General features: G+C 39.3%; 2 pseudogenes; both read right to left on the reverse strand.

The window, feature by feature from the left end:
• Positions 1-8,750: 8,750 nt before the first annotated feature.
• On the reverse strand, positions 8,751-10,405 carry LOC120158921 (annotated as a pseudogene).
• Positions 10,406-12,336: 1,931 nt separating this feature from the next.
• Positions 12,337-20,130, reverse strand: LOC120158922 (annotated as a pseudogene).
• Positions 20,131-23,662: the final 3,532 nt, after the last annotated feature.

Raw genomic sequence — 23,662 nt, forward strand, 5'->3', positions numbered from 1 at the left:
GGAAGCAAGAATCGAGAAAATCGAGGAGAACATGGCCAAATTGCAGAAAGAGCTAGAAGACAAGATAAACTAGAGTAGTCGAAATACTCTGGAAACAATCACAAAGAACCAAGAGTCCTTGGTTGATCAGATCGTTGCCAAGTTAGCTGGCCTACAACAGACCAATGCGCCTGGGTCAGGTTCACCGAAAGGGGTAACTATACAACCTACCCCGCAAGTGCTTATCTCACCTGAAATCTTACCAGAACTTCGAGGGGACTCATCTGCTGCAAAAGCGAAGCCCTCGTCCTCTGTATTTAACCCTAAGAATAATAAGGGTTATTACCATATACTGAATTTGGACGAAGATGACAAAGCGAAGAAGATGGAGGAAAAAATCAAGCAGTTGGAGGAGCAAATGAATGTAGTTAAAGGAGACCATGACTACCATGAAATCGATGTCGCGGAACTCAGTCTAGTCCCATACTTGGTTATTCCTCCGAAATTTAAGTCCCCAGAGTTCGAGAAGTTTGACGGGAACAGTTGTCCATCTGCTCACATCACCATGTTCTGCCGAAAGATGACAGGATATGGAGGAAACGACCAACTCCTGATCCACTGCTTCCAGGAGAGTCTGTCGGGCTCAGTCATTCGGTGGTATAACTAGCTGAGCCGATCAAATATCAAGACCTGGAAGGACCTGGCCAAGTTCTTTCTGGAACAATACAAGCATGTTAATGACATAAGACCAGATCGAGTTATGCTACAAAGCATGGAAAAGAAGCATAACGAGAGTTTCAGGCAATACGCACAAAAATGGAGAGATTTGGCTGCACAAGTGCATCCACCTTTGGATGAAAAGGAAACCCGAAAACTCTTCGTACAGACCCTGAAGGCTCCATACTTCAGGCACCTGATTGCGATCGCATCAGGAATTTTTTCAGACTTGGTTATGGCCGGAGAAATAATTGAGTCGGCCATAAAGCAAGGCAAAATTAAGGATAAGGAGGCCAGTAGGAAACCTCCTATGCGAGAGCAGGATGGAGAGATTAACAATATCAACCATGATAGTAAAGGTGTTACGATCTCTAAACCGAAATCAACTGCAGCTGTACCGTCAGGTACTTCTAAACAATATTTCAGAGAACCCCAGAAGGAAAGGGAGCATTTTGACCCTATTCCCATGACCTATAAGGAGCTTTACCAACAACTTCTTGACACCCATGTAGTGTCACCATATCCGGTGGAAACCATGAAGCCCCCATACCCCAAGTGGTATGATGAGAATGCACATTATGAATATCACGGCGTTGTCCCAGGGCACACAATTGAGAACTGTTACGTATTCAAGAGAGTTGTAAAGAAGATGCGTAACCAGAACTGGATCGACTTCAACAACTTGGGGGCATCCAAGTGAGGAAGACCATTTCATCATTTGAGACATTTTGCTTGAATTTGTTTTTTCCTCTCAAGTTTGTGTAAGGACATTCGAATAAATTTATGTTACTTTAAAGATGTTAAGCAATAAATCACGTTTGCGAACTTGCAATTCTTTGAATATCATTTGAATTAAGAAACTTTGTAAATAGTTCAAAGTTACGGAGTAACATGATTTAAAACGATGACTTTGGCCTTACCCAGAATATACACTCAAACACCGTACCCTGCTCTTGAAATTTAACCTTTTTCCTTTCATAAGGTGGGGACAACATGGGACATCATTTGCATATGAAAATTACTATACTTTTTGTTTAATACGTTCAGTGATGATCATGATCTTTACAAATGAAATAGTCGAGTAGGTGGATCTAGTTTAGGTTAGTTGCTTGAAAATTGAACTCTAAAGATGAAATTTTTGCCTTTCAACAACACCTAGACTATAACAGGTTCTTCTTGACAATCTTAAGAAATTAAATCTGCAAAGCTGAGCTATTCTGCTAAGGCAATTGGTTATAGAGGTAACTTGAAAGCCCTGGCCTTATGAATAGGTTACGTTCAAACCATGACATTGCTCGAACACTTGGTAATTCGGTGTTTGCTCCACTGCTATTGTCCGGTCGAAGACTTTGTGAACTTGATAAAACTGATTATAATGTTAAGTTGCCCCTCTAAAGCAATTGGTTAAACGCCCCGGCTTTATGGATTCAACTAGCCAGATAACGGCAAATTAAATCAAATTTATCTAAGCAAGAAATTTTCGGTAATAATGGGCTAAGGGAGTTAAGGAACACATGTTATAGTCAACTACACAAGAGCACTCAAGAATTTCATTTTTAGACCGATATTTTTTGCACTGCCTTTGTTAGAGGAGCCTACAAAGCTTGAACAAATGGAAGATTTCAGAGGACCGAAATAAAAGGTCTAGTAATTTATCATGCTAGTTGCGTCATTTTGTCTGCACTCAATTGAAATGCCAAGGCATATTGTAATATTTTAAAAAAAATGACATTTTGGGTTACCGAAACCTTATAAAGGAGGCCAACCTAAAGCCAACTCATCCATTTGAACATTTGTCAAAGAGCTGTAACTCTGAAAGCATTAAAAGAGCTCTTGATTCCTTTGATATTCTTTGAAATCACGTTTACAATTTGATTCAATTACGAACAATATTTTTCAGCATTTTTATCATTTTCTCTCCCAAAACAAGAAAAAGGAAAAAAACGTTTTCAAACTGAACGGTCTCAGATATGAAATGTCTATAAAGCCAAAGCTCGAGAAGCAAATGGGGCACAATCGATTCCAAGGACCAGACTGGCAGACAAAGCACGAGACTCCATCCAAGAGATAACACATAATTCATTCATGTTGTATGCATCTTAGACATACTTATGTGCATCACATTCATCATTTTGGCATACATGATTTTTTGCAGCTTTTAGAATCAAGTTTCAACTTCAGGATGAAGGATACTCAATTCACAAGCATCTTTTAAGAACGATGGTGGTTGCTTAACTCAGCAGTGAGAAGCTACACCTCAACCAACTTGACATATCTACAAATCTCAGAATCAATTTCAGATAGGTTCGAGAACCAATTCAGATCAAATCCAGTTTAGCTCAACTCAACAAAGAGTAGCATGTTTCCAGTTAACACTTTCAAGCTAGATTTCAATTCCATGACGGAAGATATCCAGCGGACAGAATTTATCAGTGGACTTTCCCGTAAAGATGAGTCATCCAAAAAATCATATTACGTGGTTTAGACCCGCTCAGAGGAAGCACCTGAAGAACTATGACCGATTTAGACCTGTGAAGGGAAACCATTTTTTTAAGACAACATTTGTAGCATAACTTAAATCGAGAAGGGTTATCTGCCAACCAAAGATCCTCGAGTTCGATTACACTCAGCTTCGAGGGCATATCATTTATAGCATAACTCAAGGCTAAAAGGGTTATCTGTCACCAAAAGACCTTCAAGTTCGACTACGCTCGGCTCCAAGGCATATCATTTGCAGCATAACTTAAATCGAGAAGGGTTATCTGCCAACCAAAGACCTTCGAGTTCGACTACGCTCAGCTCCAAGGCACATCATTTGCAGCACAGCTTAAGTCGAGAAGGGCTATCTGCCAAAGACCCCCGAGTTCGATTACACTCAGCTTCGAGGGCACATCATTTACAGCATAACTCAAGGCTAGAAGGGTTATCTGTCACCAAAAGACCTTCGAGTTCGACTACGCTCAGCTCCAAGGCGCATCATTTGCAGCATAGCTTAAGTCGAGAAGGGCTATCTGCCAAAGACCCCCAAGTTCGATTACACTCAACTTTGAGGGCACATCATTTACAGCATAACTCAACTCTAGAAGGGTTATCTGTCACTAAAAGACCTTCGAGTTTGAGTATGCTCAGCTCCAAGGCATATCATTTGTAACATAACTTAAATCGAGAAATGTTATATGCCAACTAAAGACCTTCGAGTTCGACTACGCTCAGCTCCAAGGTGCATCATTTGCAGTATAGCTTAAGTCGATAAGGGATATCTGCCAAAGACCCTCAAGTTCGATTACACTCAGCTTCAAGGGCACAGCATTTACAGTATAACTCAAGGCTATAAGGGTTATCTTTCACCAAAGACCATCGAGTTCGACTACGCTCAGCTCCAAGGCACATTATTTGCAGTAAAGCTTAAGTCGAGAAGGGCTATCTGCCAAAGACCCTCAAGTTCGATTACACTCAGCTTCGAGGGCACATCATTTACAGCATAACTCAAGGCTAGAAGGGTTATCTGTCACCAAAGACCTTCGAGTTCGACTACGCTCAGCTCCAAGGCATATCATTTGCACCATAGCTTAAGTCGAGAAGGGCTATCTGCCAAAGACCCTCAAGTTCGATTACACTCAGCTTCAAGGGCACATCATTTACAGCATAACTCAAGGCTAGAAGGGATATCTGTCACCAAAAGACCTTCGAGTTCGACTACGCTCAACTCCAAGGCATATCATTTGCAGCATAACTTAAATCGAGAAGGATTATCTTCCAACTAAAGACCTTCGAGTTCGACTACGCTCTGCTCCAAAGCGTATTATTTGTAGCATAGCTTAAGTCGAGAAGGGCTATCTGCCAAAGACCCCAGAGTTCGATTACACTCAGCTTCGAGGGCACATCATTTATAACATAACTCATGGCTAGAAGGGTTATCTGTCACTAAAAGACCTTCGAGTTTGACTACGGTCAGCTCCAAGGCATATCATTTGCAGCATAACTTAAATTGAGAAGGGTTATCTGCCAACTAAAGACCTTCGAGTTCGACTACACTCAGCTTCAAGACGCATCATTTGCAGCATAACTTAAGTCGAGAAGGGCTATCTGCCAAAGACCCTCAAGTTTGATTACACTCAGCTTCGAGGGTACATCATTTACAGCATAACTCATGGCTAGAAGGGTTATCTGTCACCAAAGACCTTTGAGTTCAACTACGCTCAGCTCCAAGGCACATCATTTGCAGCAAAACTTAAGTCGAGAAGGGCTATCTGCCAAAGACCCTCAAGTTCAATTACACTCAGCTTCGAGGACACATCATTTACAACATAACTCAAGGCTAGAAGGGTTATCTGTCACCAAAGGCCTTCGAGTTCGACTACGCTCAGTTCCAAGGCATATCATTTGCACCATAGCTTAAGTCGAGAAGGGCTATCTGCCAAAGACCCTCAAGTTCGATTACACTCAGCTTCGAGGGCACATCATTTACAGAATAACTCAAGGCTAGAAGGGTTATCTGTCACCAAAAGACCTTCGAGTTCGACTACGCTCAGCTCCAAGGCATATAATTTGCTGCATAACTTAAATCGAGAAGGGTTATCTGCCAACCAAAGACCTTCGAGTTCGACTACGCTCAACTCCAAGGCACATCATTTGCAGCATAGCTTAAGTCGAGAAGGGCTATCTGCCAAAGACCCCCGAGTTCGATTACACTCAGCTTTGAGGGCACATTATTTACAGCATAACTCAAGGCTAGAAGGTTTATATGTCACCAAAAGACCTTCGAGTTCGACTACGCTCAGCTCTAAGGTATAGCATTTGCAGCATAGCTTAAGGCTAGAAGGACTATCTGCCAAAGACCTCCGAGTTCGACTATGCTCAGCTCCAAGGCACATCATTTACAGCATAGCCCAAGGCAAGAAGGGCTATCTATCAATAAAATTGTCGAGTTTGATTCCACTCAGCTCGATGGCACATCAATCGCACTACTGTTCGGTCGTAGTCGAGGTTTTCAAGTCGTGAAGAAGACCTGGGTTAGCCGTGCCTTAGTGACAAGGAACCGTTTTTAAGCAACATAGCTTAAGTCAAGAAAAGCTATCTGTCAACGAAGATTTCTGAGTTCGATTCCGATCCAATGTCTTTAAACCGAAAAGAAGACCGAAGTGGTCTACAATTTGGCAATAAGAAGTCACATTCTGATTCAAATTCCGAACTGCGACTTCAACTCCATATCATTTTAAGATGGACTCGACTTCGCGACGGAGGAGCCATCCAATTCGTTAGGGAATTATTCTTCAACTCCACCGAACAAAAATTTGTGTCTTTTTATATTTGTCCTATTTTTCGTTCCACGAAAAAGGACAAAAAGGGGTAGCTGTAGACACTAATTTTCGTCCACATTATATATATACATATATATATAGTTTGCAAATGGTTTTTGAAAATAAGTATATAATATGTAGTTTTCAAAACATTTTTGACAAAATATATTATATAGTTTTTAAAACATTTTTAAAAATTATATAATATATAATTTTTTAAAACATTTTTGAAAATATATATAATATATAATTTTTGAAAAAAAACATTTTTAAAAACATATAATATAGTTTTAAAACATTTTTGAAAACTATATAACATATAGTTTAAAAACATTTTTTTAAAATTTTATAATATATGATTTTAAAAAATATTTTTGAAATGTATATTATATATAGTTTTAAAACAATTTTTTTAGTATATGTTATATAGTTTTTATTCATTATTTTTATTCACCCGTTGTCATTTATTTATTTCATTATTATTTTTTGTTTTTTAGGTTCATCGTTTAGTCCAACAAAGTCCAACAGTTGAGCCTGAACCAGCCCATACAGTTAGGGTTACGTAGCAAGCATCGAGCGCCATGGGGGGAAGAACGAGTCATGCGTAGCCAGGCGAAACGGCCGGCCGATAATCCCGGGACTGGCCCATCCCGGGACAACCGGCCTCACAACGGCCACAATCCCACTCATCTCCACGGTACCAACGAGGGATATGAATAAAAAACGGGGATCATCGAGAGATATCAACAGTACCAAAACACCCTCAATGAGGAACCATCGAGAGATATCAACAGTACCAAAACACCCTCAACGGGGAACCATCGAGCCACACAACAGTATATCGAGAGAACAATACCAACCCCAACAGCAAAACCAAACACAGAGAACACAAAAATATCAAAAAAAGCAACCACAAACCAAACCAAAAAAACAGAGGCATCTATATCAAACGACCGGAGTCGAACCAAAGCAAGAACAACGAGGCCAAACAACCTCGGACCCATAGTAAACAAAAAGCAGAACGAAAAAACATTTTTTCAGACCATCGGGAGTACGTCGCGAAGGAGGCGGCCGTAGAAAAAGTGAAAGGCCACCAAAGGTAACGTTTTTTGGGTGAGGGTTTGTAAGGTTTTTGTGTTTGATTTTATTTTGTGTTTGAATCTGAGAGGAGAGAAAAGAAGGAGGAGAGAACGATTGAGGTTAGAAATGGGAGAGGGTTTTTACCGAGTTTGTAATAAGTGGGGTATTTAAAGCCCCCAAAACGACGTCGTTTAAGGGACTTAGGGCATCTCTCGGTTCGGCGTATAGGTTAATCGCAGCATGGGTCCCTCATTCCTTGTAATGTTGTTTTTTAGCCATGGATTAAACTTTTCATTTCTTATATTTTGAGCTTCAATGTTTTAATTATTTTATTTTAGTTTGACTCTTATATGCTTTGTTATTTTCATTAGAGTTTGACTTTGGATATTACATTTTCTAGTATTCCATTTTAGTCACCATCTCGTTTAGGTTTAATTATTATTCAGTCCTCAAACCTTTTTTTATCATTCTATTTCATTTCTATTTTTTTAAAATTATTTTTTATGTCTTTATTTCTTATTTTCTTCCTTACTTTTAATATTTTTATTCATTTTTCTCCTTAATTTATTTTTTTAATTCTATTTTTATGTTTTTATCTAACATTTTCCCTTTCTCTTTAATATTCATTTTTATTTTATTTTATTTTTTTTATTTTATTTCGTCTAACATATATTTTTTTGTAGTAATTTCAATCGATCAAAGGTAATTATTCAAATCGATGTTTTAAATTTAAATTTTAAATTTTCGCAACTAAGACAACCGACAAATTAATTGGTACCGAAAGGGCGGTTCAAGGGTGCTAATCCTTCCTTGACCGTAACCGACTCCCGAACCCAACATGTTTCTGGTACAACGCAGATCAGGTAAGATGGTGTCCGACCCTACCAAATTCGTTTTAAAATGGTCGGTGGCGACTCCTAACCCATTATTTCAAGTCGAAGCCCAATTCCGGGGCGCAACCAAAAGACGGCCACGACAAGTATCATTCGACCACTCCTCAACATCCTCAAGAACTACGAAAATATAAATAAATTTTAGGCTTAAGGGTCACCTTTGTCCCTGTAGTAAACTTAATTTATCATTTTCGCTACTATCGTATTTTTGCATTAATTTAGCCTTCAAAGTTGTTTAATTACATCATTCTATACTCTTCCCCTAACTTAAAACCCTAAATTAAAAGTTTATGTACTAAAATAAACCAAAATTGATAGTTTACACACTAATAGCGTAATTTACCCTATAAAATTTTAACTTGTTTGATAAAACCAATGCTTAGGTAGTTTTTGAGGCCCCTTTCTTCTTCGTGTACTCAATTGAAACGGGTTATTCTATAGTAAATGGGGTAATAGTAAGAATAACCCAAGAGTTTAGGGCGAATTCCCATCTAATAACGATTCAGCAATGATGTGGAGTTATATGGAATAGATGTATGCATATTTGACGAGGAATGTAGAATTAAATCAAAGGTAAACTATTACTCTTTTAGCTTTTTTTTAAAAAAGGAATTTATTATTACATAGTTTCACAAAAACAGAAAAGATTTATAATATATCAACTTCAAAAGACATCAACAACTCTGGGGTTTTTAAACTCCACAATCATAGTTCTACTAAAATAAGGAAGGGAAGAACAAATAACAATAAAAGAGGGGCAAGGCATTTGTGGGAACAACCATTAATTTGGCATTGGTTGTATGCTGATGGGGAGGCCCTCCTCGGGAATGGGAGAAGGGATGTAGGAGATCTTCTCTTGGGGGTTGATTTTGGCCCATTTGAAACTGGTGATGAGGTTGTGTATGAATGTCAGGATTTCGAGTCTCGCATACTCTTTTCCTGGACACATCCGAGGACCTCCCCCGAATGGCACAAACGTGTAGGGCGCTGGACCATTTCCTTCGAATCTTGATGGATCGAATCTCTCAGGATCCGGGAAGTATTTGGGATTCTTGTTTGTTGTATGCACCGTCCAAAACGCCTGAACCAGTTACACATCAACATCAACCATAATGAATGATGCCTACTCCCTAGTATATATATGAGAAATATGGGGGGACTTACCTTCCATCCCTTTGGAATGGTATAACCAGCGTAAGTAAAGTCGTTAATGGCCTCTCTGAAAGAACCATTAGCTGGTGGAGCCAACCTCATTACTTCGCATGCCACGCACCACGTCTACTTCATCTTCTGTATATCTTCCCATCTCAATGACCCTCCCTCTTTGCTTCTCAATACCTCCATTTGCTCTGCACCACTTCATCATTCAATTCAATCCCCCACCCAAAATTAATATTAATATTAAAATCCAAATCAAAAAGTACGTACCTTCAAGGACCCTGTTATAAACCTCGGGATGATCCGAGAGATAGCTAACGATGAAGGTGATTGCAGTGCTTGTTGTGTCATGGCTGGCTATAAAGAACCCCACGATCTTGTTGCCGATCTCAACCTCCGTCATTCCATCCATCAGCATGCAATCAACCAAGTCCGATGCCACTGTTTTTCGTTTCTCTAATATCTCGTTTTTCTTCTTGGTAATGAGGGCCAATAGCTGTTGCCGAATTTGCCTCCCGGCTTTCACTGCGCGATTGAAAGTCGTTCCTGGAAGATCAATGGGCACCGATATGAGACCGGCAGTGGCAAGAGCGAAGGGCTTGGCAAAGTTTTCGATCTCATCGGGATCGGTGACGCTCATGAAAAGACGACAAGCGAGTGCGAATGTGTACTTCTTTGAGAGTGGGAAAACTTGGACTCCATTGTAGGGTGACCAGTGTTGATTGAGATGCTCTTTCGCCATTTCATCCATCACTGGTATGTAATGTTGCAGGGACTCTGGCTTGAGGAAAGGAGGCAGATAGGCCCGAAGTTTGGTGGATTCTTCTTTAGAAGAATTAAAGAAGAATTCTCAACACTGGCTGGATCCATCAAAGCTTTCTTGATGGAATCGGGCCACCACGAAGTCACATATTTGTTTTGGCCGGAGAAAAGGAACTTGTTACCGGCAGCGCCGCAAAAGATGGCCATGTCTTCTCCGAGCAACGATGTGCGGAACACATCGGGTGAATATTTGGTAGTTCTATCCGTTATGAATTTCTCGGGAGTCCCCCATCTTGAAGCCAACACGTAATCCAAGGTTTCACCAATGTACGGAAGACCCTTTCTTCTGGGAGGAAGGTTACGGGTGGCACCTCCGTCGCTGGATTTGTATTTGTAAAGCAAGTAAATGAAAACGACCGACACGTATAGAACTACCAAGTGGACCAAGTACGGCATCAAAGAATCAATGCCGTCCATGGGTGCAAGCTTCATCCTGCTATGATGATGTACAAACTCTTAATGTATATTTATAGTCGTCATAATCAGCTGCCGATGGAAGGGATAACCGGAGCCTAAATTTTAGTGTCTTGCATTTATCCCTCTTTTTGTCTTGGACGATAATAAGTTTATCCAACTCTGTCAAAGTTTGGAATCTCCTTGGTTTTCCAGATACTATTCCCATCAAGGATGCTTATTTTTTTTTCTTGAATGCCATTACCCAAACTACTAAAATAGGTCTAAACATACGTGTAAATGACATTTTTGGCCTTCTAAGTTTAAAAAAGTCATTTTAATTTTGTAACTTTTTTCATTTCTTTTATCCTTAAAATTTTTATTACATTTTTTTGTCAAAATGAACTAGGTAACATGAAAATTAACAAAATTTTAAATGCTTTTGTTTTTTTTTTACAAATTTTCATAATTTTCAAAATCATAAATTTTCAATCATAATAATTTTGCCACTTTTGACCATTTTCTCAACCAAAATAAAAGTAGCACGGTTAAATTGTACCCTTCCAGAGATTAGTGACAAATTCGACCCATAATCCTACAAGAAAGGTAAACGCGGGCCTTATTCCTGTTCCTTTCATAAATTTTGAGAGCCCTGCCAGGTTTTCTTCTTGGTCTTTTATTAGATCTGTAAATGAACTGAACGTTCAGCGAACCGTTCATGAACCGTGAGGAGGAAAGTTCGTTTATGTTCGTTTATTTATTAAATGAAAGAACATGAATAAGATTTTACGTTCGTTTAATTAAATGAACGAACATGAACAAATGGCTCGTTCGTTCATTTACGTTCGTGAACGTTCGATTATATGTTCGTTTATGTTCGTTCATTTATGTTCGAACAGAGGGCAAGTTGAATATGTTACGAAGATTATTGAAGTTGTTTAGATTTCAAGAAGATTGTTTTGTTGAACAAATTAACTTTAAGACTTTATTATGTTCATATAGCTTATTTATGATTTATGTATGTTTTTTTTCGTATTCGAACAAATTAACTCTAAAGTTCCAGGTTATATTAATGAATTTTAAGTTGTTATTCTTGTTGTTTACTTTTTTTTACATTCATTTTTTGTGTTCGAGTAAGTTTGTTTTTTGTGTTTGTGTTGTTCGTTTATGTTCATTTATCATGTCCGTTTATGTTCGTTCGTTTGTGTTTGTTTATGTTCGTTTATATTTTAAATGAATGAACATAAACGAACATGAACAAGCTATATTCCTTAATGAACGAACATGAACAAAAAAAAATTTGTTCGTTTATGTTTGTGTTCATTTATGTTCGTTTATTTATTAAATGAACGAACATGAACATACTTCCGTTCGTGTGCGTTAAGTTCGTTTACAGTCTATCTCTTATCCTAGTTGAAGCACCCATTTCAAAGCAAGGAGAAACAAAGTAAATAACATTGCTAAACCTTATCCCTGAAAAAGAAAGCACATTGCTAAACCTACGATAAAGAAAGTAGGATAAGTACTGGATTAAAATATAGGTTGTGGAAGATCATACCTAAAAACTGGCAAATAACTGGGTCAAACATATGGAACTCACCCCGAATCCCGGCAAACACAGCTCCATAGGAGGAACCTGGGAAGGCTAATAGCCAATAAGTTAAGGAAGGTGATTCGAGGCAGAGAAACTGAAACTTAAAGCTACAGCCTCTGCCAGTATAAAACATATGCAGCTTAATTGAAAATTGTGGTCAGCTTCCATTGCCAATTTTATTCTTGCCACACGAGATTGAAGCATAAAAAAGTTCAATCCAGAGATGGCAAATTTCGAAATCTTACAACCGACTTGATTAAACCATTAAGCCCGAAAAGGAACACTATTCAAGAACTAGTAGAAAACGGCATTCAAGTTTGCAGCCATGCATTCATAACTGCAATAAATATAAAACTTAAAACATCAAAACTAACAAAAAAGAGAATTAGCAGGCTATAGTTTAACCGGTGATCAGTGTACCAGCGCCCTCATCAGTCATAATCTCATGAACTTGAGCAAGGGATCGAATACAACAATTCACTGTTGGAATCATCCCACCACCCACCTTCCCTTCCTCAATCATTTTCTTCACTCCCTATATATCAATCTCCTTCACCAGGCTTCCAGGGTCCTCTCGATTTCTCAGAATCCCTGCCACGTATGTCAACAGGTTCAGTTTCTCTGCTCCCAATGCCGCCGCCACCTCACCAGCAACCGTGTCTGCATTGATGTTGTAAGACTGCCCGAATTCATCGGTGACGCCAGACAGAATAGTGATTATCCTGTAGGCTAGCTCCGACAGACGATTCACAAGAGAAAATTCGCCCAAAAACCAGAGAAAAAAAGTCTCTAGGGTTTAATAAAATATTATAAAATCAATAATTGTCAAAAGCAGTCCACAAGCCGGACTGTTATAGCTAAAAAAATCGTCTTTATTCGAATTTTGCCAAAAATAGCAAAAATCGTATTTATTCGAATTTTGCCAAAAATAGCAAAATCCCGAAAATCACTCTAAATTGAAATTCGAAATAAAATAAGCAATCTCCCAAAAATCCGGTCTAAATCGGATTTAAATTGACTTCCTAATTAACAATCGAAATATTACCATAAATAGTAAAAAATAACTAAATCTAGTGATTCGGAGGGGAAAACGGCAGAATTTGAGGTTGAAAAAAAGGCCACATGGAGCGTAGCTCAATGTGGAGAGCGTGCGCGTCGAAAAGAGCTTTCCGGATTGGGGTCTTATGCGCGATTCTGACACCTGTAGCCAAAGTTATGGCCAAAAGACTGAAACATACTCAAAACGACCCCAATAAGGAACATGTCACAATCAATTCCCGCCTTGCGCTGATCTGCCAACTCATGGTATCTCAGCGCCATCAACGTGCAATCTGACAGCTCAGCATCATCTGTCTCAGATCCCCCTGCATCAGTCGCCCCGGGTTGGAAAGAACTCGTCCTCGAGTTCAGAGTAGTGTCATCAGGATCCACAAAACAATGACTCAGGTGCTTCACATTAAAGACATCAGAAGTCTTCAAGTGACTGGGAAGTCGCAACCTGTAAGCATTATCATGATCTTCTGCACGACCTCACAAGGTCCAATCTTCCGATCCTTAAGCTTATTATACTCACCAACAGGAAAACGATCACGAGTTAATACAGCCCAAACAAAATCACCAACATCAAAAAGTACCTGACGACGATGATTGTCGACCCGAGTCTTGTACTTGGTATTGCTCTCATGAATGGTCTGTTTCACTGCTCATGGATACCCGAAGATACTTTGCCATCTCATCTGCTTTAGGACTGAAACGTCCTATACGTGGAATAGGGGCTAAGTCCAACACCCCGGATGGGTTCTGACCATAGACAATCTCAAATGGGCTTAAACCTGTGGTTCTGTTTTTTGATCGTTGTAGGCAAATTCTGCCTGAGGCAATGCCAAATCCCACTGCTTCGGCTTCGTTCCTGCCAAACACCTTAAAAGGTTTCCCAAACTTCGGTTCACCACCTCAGTCTGGCCATCCGTCTGGGGGTGGTAGGCGCTACTGAAATTCAACTGCGTTCCCAGTTTCCCCCACAGGCTCTTCCAGAAATGACTGATGAACTTAGTATCACGATCTGAAGTGATGGATCGAGGAACACCATGTAAACGCACAATCTCCTTGAAATAGAGATGGGCAATCCGGTCAGCATCCATAGTCTTTCTGCAAGCTACAAAATGAGCCATCTTGGAAAACCTGTCAACCCACAACAAAGATAGAATCAGAGGCCCTTTGGGTGCGGGGTAAGCCTAGTACAAAATCCATGCTGACATCGAACCAAGGAGCTTCAGGAACAGGTAAGGGAGTGTACAATCCCGCATTGGTGAGAACTCCCTTAGATCGCTGGCACACATAACAACGGTCCACATAATGGGCCACATCACTAGTCAACTTGGGCCAATAAAATTCAGAAGAGATAAGGGCCAATGTCTTATCTCGGCCAAAGTGTCCCTCATTATGGAGTTCACTTATAATTTGCTGCCTCAATGAACAATCTGGAATGCACAATTGTAATCCACGAAACAGATACCCATTATGCAAAACAAAATCATGACGGTGACCCTCAGTTACCTCCTGAAATATCCTTCCAAAGGAAGGATCAGCTGCATACATATCTGTGAACGTCTCAAATCCTGCAACTTTAGTACTCATGGTGGTGAGAAGTAAGGTACGACGCTCAGGGCATCTGCGACGCGGTTCAAACTCCCTGCTTGGTGCCTCAGCGTAAAAGTGAATTCTTGCAAGTATGCTACCCACTTGGCATGACGTCTACTCAGCTTGTGTTGGCCATTGATGTACTTCAAGGCCTCATGATCGGTAAACAGAATAAACTCCTTCTGTACTAGTAGTGACGCCAATGCTTCAGGGACTGAACTATGGCATAGAACTCCAGATCATAAGTGGAATAATTTTTCTTTGATCCCGATAGCTTCTCACTGAAAAAAGCAACCGGACGACCTGCCTGACTCAGAACACCACCAATGCCAACGCCAGATGCATCACAATTTACCTCGAACACTTTGTCAAAATCTGGAAGTGCCAAAACTGGAGCCTCGGTCATCTTCTGCTTGACCAGTTGAAAACTGGCCTCTGCCTCCTCAGACCACTGGAAATCACGCCCCTTGAGGCACTCTGTGATAGGGGCGATCAGAGTACTGAAATTTCTAATGAATCGACGGTAAAAAGACGCCAAGCCATGGAAACTTCGGATGTCATGTAATGTTCTTGGTCTGGGCCACTCCAAGACTGCATCTATTTTTGACTGATCTGCATGAACACCATCAGTAGACACAACAAAACCAAGAAAAGTCAGAAGTAGTGAAGAAAGAACACTTCTTTTGATTGACAAACAAGCACTCCGTTTTCAGCATCTCAAAACAGCACGGAGGTGATCGAAGTGTGAAGTCCATGTCGGACTATAAACGAGGATATCATCGAAGTAAACTACAACAAATTTCCCCATAAAAGGCCGCAAGACCTGATGCATAAATCTCATGAATGTACTGGGCGCATGGATAACCCAAAAGGCATGACCATCCACTCATACAACCCTTGTGGCGTTTTAAACGCCGTCTTCCACTCATCTCCAGGCCTTATTCTGATTTGGTGGTAGCCGCTCTTAAGGTCAATTTTTGAGAAGATCTTAGAACCAGATAGCTGATCCAACATATCATCTAGACGGGGAATTGGAAACCGGTACTTCACTGTAATTCTGTTGATCGCTCGGCTGTCAACACACATACGCCAAGAACCATCTTTCTTTGGCACTAACAGAGCAGGGACTGCACATGGGCTCATACTCTCTCGGATATAGCCCCTCTCCAACAACTCTTCCACCTGTCGCTGCAACTCTTCGGCCTCCTTGGGACTGAGGCGATATGCTGGTCGATTTGGCAAACTTGACCCAGGAACAAGGTCAATTTGATGCTGAATATCCCTCATAGGTGGTAGTCCAGGAGGAAGATCCTCTGGCATCAAGTTAGAGAATTCTGCTAGCAACCGCTGCACCTCTACTGGTAAATCTGTATCCACGTCTACTGCATTGTTCTCGCAAGGTAGCAAGGCATAGACCACGTCGCCATGCTCAATCTCATCTAAAAACCTGGACATAGAAAGCAGATTAGTATTATGGGTTACTGGGGTAGGAGTAAGTCCTTCCCGCCGGGTGCCAACACAATCTTTTTCCCTTGATGCTAAGGGAATATGTATTCTTCCGTCCATCATGAATGACACTGCGATCATACTGCCAAGGTCGACCCAACAATATATGACACGCATCCATAGACACAACATCACACCAGGCATTATCAAAATATTTTCTACCAATTGAAAAAGACACCAGGCATCGCCTATCAACTGTTACCTCACTGTCTTTATTTAGCCATGACAACTTGTAGGCTTAGGATGACGGTCCGTCTTCAACTGCAATTTCTGGACAACCTCCTCGGACACTACATTCTCACAACTGCCGCTGTCAATGATCATTTTGCAGACTTTATCTGCAACTGTGCAAGTCGTGTGGAAAATATTGGTTCTCAACCAATCGTCCCCTGAATCGCCCTTGGGGGTAAGTAGACTCTTGCGAACGACCAGAGTCTCATGACCATCTCCATATAGCACATCATCAGTCTCATCATCGTCATACACGGGTTCGCCAATCTCTCATTCTCGTCTTCCACGTTTTCCTCAATCAACAAATTTTTGCCCTTTTGACTAGCAGGCTTCCTGCAATCAGTCGCCCTATGCCCTTGTTCACCACAACGAAAACATCTAATAGTAGGGTTAGAATTACCCTGCGGTGGCTGCTGAGCAGGACGGGACTCTTGAGGGCGAACTGGTCGACTGTTGTGATCGCTCCTGATCACTGGTCTCCTGTTTTGCTGTTTTTCAACAGCAAGTGCACGCTGGTATGCTTCCGAAACACTCCACAATGAATGAAGGCTGAGGACATCTTGCAAGGGCTGGCGTAAACCCCCAAATATCGCGCCACCATCTGCTCCTCCGTCTCAGATAAATCATTCCGGGCGACCAATTGGTAAAACTCCTCCGTGTATCATCGACTGATCGCGCGCCCTGCCTCAACGCATGAAGTCGCTGAAATAAGGTTTGCGTGTAGCCGAAGGAAGGAAGTGGCCCTTCATCTTCTTTTTCATCTTCTCCCAATCAGTGATCTTGGCTTTGCCCTGTCTTTCTCGTGAACGTCGTAACTGTTCCCACCACGCAGATGCTCTGCCCTTGAGTTTGATGGCGATCAGTTTCACTTTCACACGATCGGGGACTTCCTTATATTCAAAAATACGCTCCACTTCATTAATCCAATCCACGAATCCCTCGGCCTGTAATGTACCAGAAAACTCAGGGAGATCGACCCGAAAACCGAGGTCTCCATGACGCTCCTCCCGACCACGGTGCTCCCGGAATCCTGCGCCCCGGAATCCTGCGCGATTGTGATATGGGTTTTCGAAAGTGGAATTTGTATCGTGATCAGAGGCCTCACGATCCTCTAAATCCTGCGCCGCTAGGCGCTGGGTTAATTCTGCGACTTGCCTCTGCAAATCCGCAATCATCACATCCTGAACGCTGCGATCACGGCGTTGGGCTTCCTCATTCGGAACCTGCTCACGACGACCACGACCACGACCTCCAGCCATTGAAACTGGTGAAATTTCCCAAGAAGATGTTGAAGCTCTGATACCAACTGACGCCAGACAGAATAGTGATTATCCTGTAGGCTAGCTCCGACAGACGATTCACAAGAGAAAATTCGCCCAAAAACCAGAGAAAAAAAGTCTCTAGGGTTTAATAAAATATTATAAAATCAATAATTGTCAAAAGCAGTCCACAAGCCGGACTGTTATAGCTAAAAAAATCGTCTTTATTCGAATTTTGCCAAAAATAGCAAAAATCGTATTTATTCGAATTTTGCCAAAAATAGCAAAATCCCGAAAATCACTCTAAATTGAAATTCGAAATAAAATAAGCAATCTCCCAAAAATCCGGTCTAAATCGGATTTAAATTGACTTCCTAATTAACAATCGAAATATTACCATAAATAGTAAAAAATAACTAAATCTAGTGATTCGGAGGGGAAAACGGCAGAATTTGAGGTTGAAAAAAAGGCCACATGGAGCGTAGCTCAATGTGGAGAGCGTGCGCGTCGAAAAGAGCTTTCCGGATTGGGGTCTTATGCGCGATTCTGACACCTGTAGCCAAAGTTATGGCCAAAAGACTGAAACATACTCAAAACGACCCCAATAAGGAACATGTCACAATCAATTCCCGCCTTTGCGCTGATCTGCCAACTCATGGTATCTCAGCGCCATCAACGTGCAATCTGACAGCTCAGCATCATCTGTCTCAGATCCCCCTGCATCAATCGGCCGCAACAGAAGCAATCATCGGGATGCTTCCGTTGTCCACGAGCGTTTGGAGGACTGTGTGGTCCAATCTCGCAACCTCCCCCACAAACCCCAACTGCGCGGCGTTTTCGCTGAGTCAGGCAGTTAAAATGCGGCCGTCCATACCAGAAAGACCGACGGCGGTGTCTCCAGCGAAGTTTATACGGGATACCAGGTCTTTGTTAAATTTTCCAACAAGAAGCATGAAAACAACTTCCATCGTCCTGACGTCGGTGACACGAAGTGTCAGGAAATCAGGCTAAGTAACACGGAAATATACGAATAGTAAAGAAAAAAAAACACAAAATTTAAGAAGATTCGGCAAGATACTTACCTCTTTGAGGAGTCATGAACGGTTGTTTTTTTATTATTAGTAATAATAATTTACAATTAAATTAAAATTACATAATATAAAAATAACCGCGGTACAATTATTAAAATAACCTGGCACATAATATAAACCAATTAAACTCGTATAAATCAGGTATACGCAGGCCTACTTTCAATATAGGCTGCTGAACAACATACCCATTTTGCCACATATATAATCTTATGAAATCGGTGTGATATACACCATGGTTTTTTCCCAACATTTTGACATAATGCATTTGCCATTACACCTAATTAGCCTTAATTATTGCAACGAAACTTTAACTATAAACTCTATGAAAAAATCAATATCATAGCGGTAAAAAAGTTTCTCAAAATAAATATATAAAAAGACCGAAAGGAACCGAAAGGAATTAAAGTTTAAAATTATATTTGAATTAATCGATAAATAGATAAAATATCACTAAATAAACAAAAAAGAAATCGAAACAGAACTACCGCTCGTCCTACACTACCCATTGCGCATACTCTATTTAGACAAGGCAACTCCCCAATTATGGAATAACAACTCTCATAGGTTCTTTTAGTAGCCAAGCTTAAGCCTTTATCAATTCTTGTGTCATATTAATTTTATTTTTTTGCCGACAAGATTTTGTGGGCGGATTTTCAGGGATAAAACATGTTTTAACCCTTTCCTTTTCTACATTTGTTGCATGTTGTAACATCATTTGCTCCGTTCGCTTTGTTTACTTCGCTCAATTTCGTTTCAGCATCTGTCTTCCAACTTATATATAAGCCATACCTAACAAATAGCTCATCGCAGAACTAAGATGGGATGTTGGGCTGATTGAGAAGGACGTTGATTTCAGGACTACCGCCGTGGACAAGGACGGGACGGAGGCCAACGCAGGCGAGAAGGACAAGATCCCTGACAACAGAAGCCTTGAGCTCGGTAAATTTCATGGCGGCACCGTCGTATTTGACGACAATGGTCTTTCCCCTAAATTTTTGGATATAGTGGAGTGACTCAAAGTATTGGAATATTGCAGAATTGTTTCAAGAAGTAAAGAAAGAGTTCTTTATTTCTTTGTTTTGAATACAAGAAGTCTGCCTAACACAGTATACGCTACTGTTTTTATACACAACCTTACTAGTATAGGTAACCATCTAACTGACTAATAAACTCATAACAACCTATCTTCTAGAATATCTTCTATAACTTCTCTACACCTGGACATGCATGAGCTGCATGCACATGCATGGCATTACACAAGCACACTCTTCATTCACGTCAGCTTACATTATTCTCTCAACACAGAGGATTTTTGACTCGAAGTTGATGATCGTAATTGCTAAGAGTGGGATTAGGCGGATCATTGAGAACGACGGAGGAGGCTGAAGAAGAGCTTACATTAAGACAAAGACGGCGAGAATGAGGGATTAATGAGGTCTTGGAGAAATTGAGATTGAGGTTTAGCATTTTTTTCATTTGTCATTTGATCTTATTTGAATTAAAAAAACTAATTTAATATCTTTCTCGATTTTGACATAATGAAATTCGAGACATGAATATTTAATGTCAAATAGTTGAGAATTATTTTATGAACATCTATTATCTTATATTTATTTCAGATCTAATAAAAAATTAACTTGATTCAATGTATGACTCGATTTTTTTTAATAAAATTCACATTAGAATCAACACATATATGTATAATTCATATGTTTATTAGATAAAAAATGAGTTTTTTTTATTAAGCTAAGGTGATTACAAAGTAGTATTTGTTCTAAATACTCTCAATCATTTGACAATGAACGCTCTGTAACCCTCTCAGACCGATGTGGATAGCTCGATCCGATCTGGAGTGTCACATTTGGGCCACCGGAGCGACCCCTCACCGTAAAAATAGCGGAAATTTTAAAACTTTTCTTAAAACATGTAAACTCATAAAATCATTTATGACTACAAAAATAAAATTTATCAGTATTCGAAATAAAACAGATTTTCAGACTCGTATATAAAGCAAAATACAATTACATGCACCCTAATCACATGTATTATACTCTGCAAGCAACGCCGGAAGAACTCCCTTACTGATGTTGATAGCTGTACTGGTACAATCTTTTAACCTGCAATGGTGAGTAATAGAGTGAGCTTCAAAAAGCTCAGTAATACAGAACTACCAGATGATGCTACAGGACATGCATATAAATGGGAAGTCATAATTTCCTTATTGAATCAAACGTATACCAATTGCGGAATAATCTAGGTTTCCATTAGTAGTTCATCGAGTAGAAGCCATGAATCTCAGTTCATAAGAAACCTTTCATACAATCACGTTTTCACGAGGTCGAATAGGATGTCTAGTGTGTTCTATCAGTACGATAAAATCATAATAGGTACACTAATCAAATGATAGTTCAGTAAATCTCATAAAATCATAATGAAGTTTAACTTTTGAAACTCGTAGTTTAAACCATTCTCTTGTACACCAGCCACAGTTCCTAGAACTGCGTCCATAGGGCTTACCTTAAGCATATAGCGAAAAGGAAGCCAACCTAAGGATAGGCTTTGGGGACTGTATCCTTAAGTCTGTAAGACCGTAGGGCTTACCCTAAGTACACAAAAAAATAGAGCCAACCTAATGGAGCATCTTGGGGCTCGTGAGCCTACCCAAGAGTCACATTAGGTCTGTAAGGTTTATCAGCTCGATCAGAGTTATACTCTGTAATTCAATCCATCCAAAATCAGTATTTTAAAAATACAATTTATGCAGTAAGCATAAATTCCATAAATCCATAATCATCGTTATCATATATCAGTCATAGTCTATAAATCATCACCAGTAAATCGGTGTATCAATAAGTAGTTAATCATAGATTTCAGTGTACCATATTTCAAAACAGATAAAACAATTAAATATTACTTAGGGAACACACTAGAGAATCCAAGTGTTTTCAGAGGCCATTGTAATTATCAGTATGGATAACATGAAATTTATGAAATTTGATCTGATTCCAGGAACAAGGTCATATTGAAGAGAATCGATTAATAACTAATCTAATCAGACATTTAAGGTTGATATTTTCGAATCCCTCTATGATTCATATATCTCAGGAAAGTGTTCAAGTATGACCAGAGTAATTTGAGCTGATAAAGTATAAACGAATATTCAGGGCACTTACCATCCATGTCAATCGATCGGACAATCAACAACTCCTAAAACTGATGTATTTCAACTGGTCAATTCATTGCCCTTCCAGGGTATTCACACTTTAATACCAACAATTCTTGTTTATAAATCATCTTCAAAATGATCACTGAATACATCTAAAGGAAGCAAAAGAGAATCCAAATAATCTTTATTTCTATCCACATGGAAACAATATCACGAATTGTCAACGTATTTAATTCTTGGTTCATAACCCATAGTAATCATACATCATGCAATATCATTGGAGTTCTCAGACTCATTCAATCACTTACTAAATTCTCAGTCATTAAAGTTACTCGGTTCATTTAGTAATCAAATCAATATCTCAGTTACTTCAGAGTATTTTCCGAGTAATTCAGATGCTTATGCGTTTCAGATACATGTTGTACTTCCACTTATTTCTCTTTGGTCATTTACTAAAATCATTATTTTGTGTTCGTGGTTGATTTATCTCACGAATATGCACTTCTTAATATCGAATGCGCTCTAACGTTGAGCTGAGCTGAGTACTTCCATAATTATCATAAATCCCAATTTGAGAAGACGAACAAACATTCAAGTGGTATTTATGTCATTCATGTACTGACATAGCATTAACGTTGGTCGACCGACTTAAACTATGTTCCATAACTTTTAAAAAAAACAATGCAACATCCATGTTTATTTGGATTCCTTAATGAATCCAATTCATTTACTTATCCTTGGTCATAAGGGTATTTTGGACATTTTTATGCTCAATGTTCTTCCATTCATTTCAAAGCTTGAGGATATCCATTCATTCCTGACTTTGTGATATTCTTTAATCATTTCCATTACAGGGGGTATTTTGGTCATCTTATAGATTTAGTGTATTTCAATCATTTCCTTTCATTCTGTCTTATTATTTAATTCAAACTTATCATTTATTCCAGACCTTTCAAACAATTCAGACAAAAGGGCGCCCTCGATAATTTATTCTTCAGGTATTTACTCACATCTCAGAGATTTCCAGGTTAAAAGTCTTTTCAGACATTACTAACGAATTATTAGGAATTTTCCATACAAAAGTAGGATCGCAACCATTAAATAAGTAATTTATCGGTTTAATTACAAATTCTCAGGTTACCTGCTCGCTCAGAGTCAACTTGGACTATTTTTACCTCTCAAGGGTATTTTCGTAATTTCGTAACAAGATAATTTCTATATTATCTCTTAACGAAAATAATATAATCTGGAAATCCTATAATTAATTATTTTCCCGAACCTTCTCTGATCTTGAAATGATTACTTAACAGAATTTTAGTATCTTGCATAAACCCTCTTGGGGTTAAAAACCGGTTATCCAAAATTTCCAAGTAAAACTAACATTTCTTATGCACATCAATATATTTATCAGATCAATATGTATTTTCAGATTTATTAATCAACTTCCAGGGACAATTCTTGTCATTTTCCAATATAAGGGTAATTTCATAATTTTACCTAATCGAAATATTCTGATAATTTCCCATCCAAGCACCTTTAACATGTAACCTTTGATGATATAAAATATAAGTTACAAATCCAGGGCTGATTTCTTTATCACTAATCACAAACTTGTAATTTAATTCTAATAATTCCTCAATCTCTTATATTAGTCATTCAATCCGTATTAAGTTACAGAATTTCTACCACATTCATATCGAGTGAATAAATTATTCAACTCCACAAAAGTGACCAACATTATCTTATTCATGCATTTACCAATATCAACATGTTCTATAAAGCGTAAAGAGGTAGTAAAGTATTACCTCGATTTTCGTGCAATACTGATCGACC

Source organism: Hibiscus syriacus, unplaced genomic scaffold (assembly GCF_006381635.1).
Source record: "Hibiscus syriacus cultivar Baekdansim isolate YM2019G1 unplaced genomic scaffold, ASM638163v2 tig00111332_pilon, whole genome shotgun sequence".
In the NCBI taxonomy this organism is placed as follows: Eukaryota; Viridiplantae; Streptophyta; class Magnoliopsida; order Malvales; family Malvaceae; genus Hibiscus; species Hibiscus syriacus.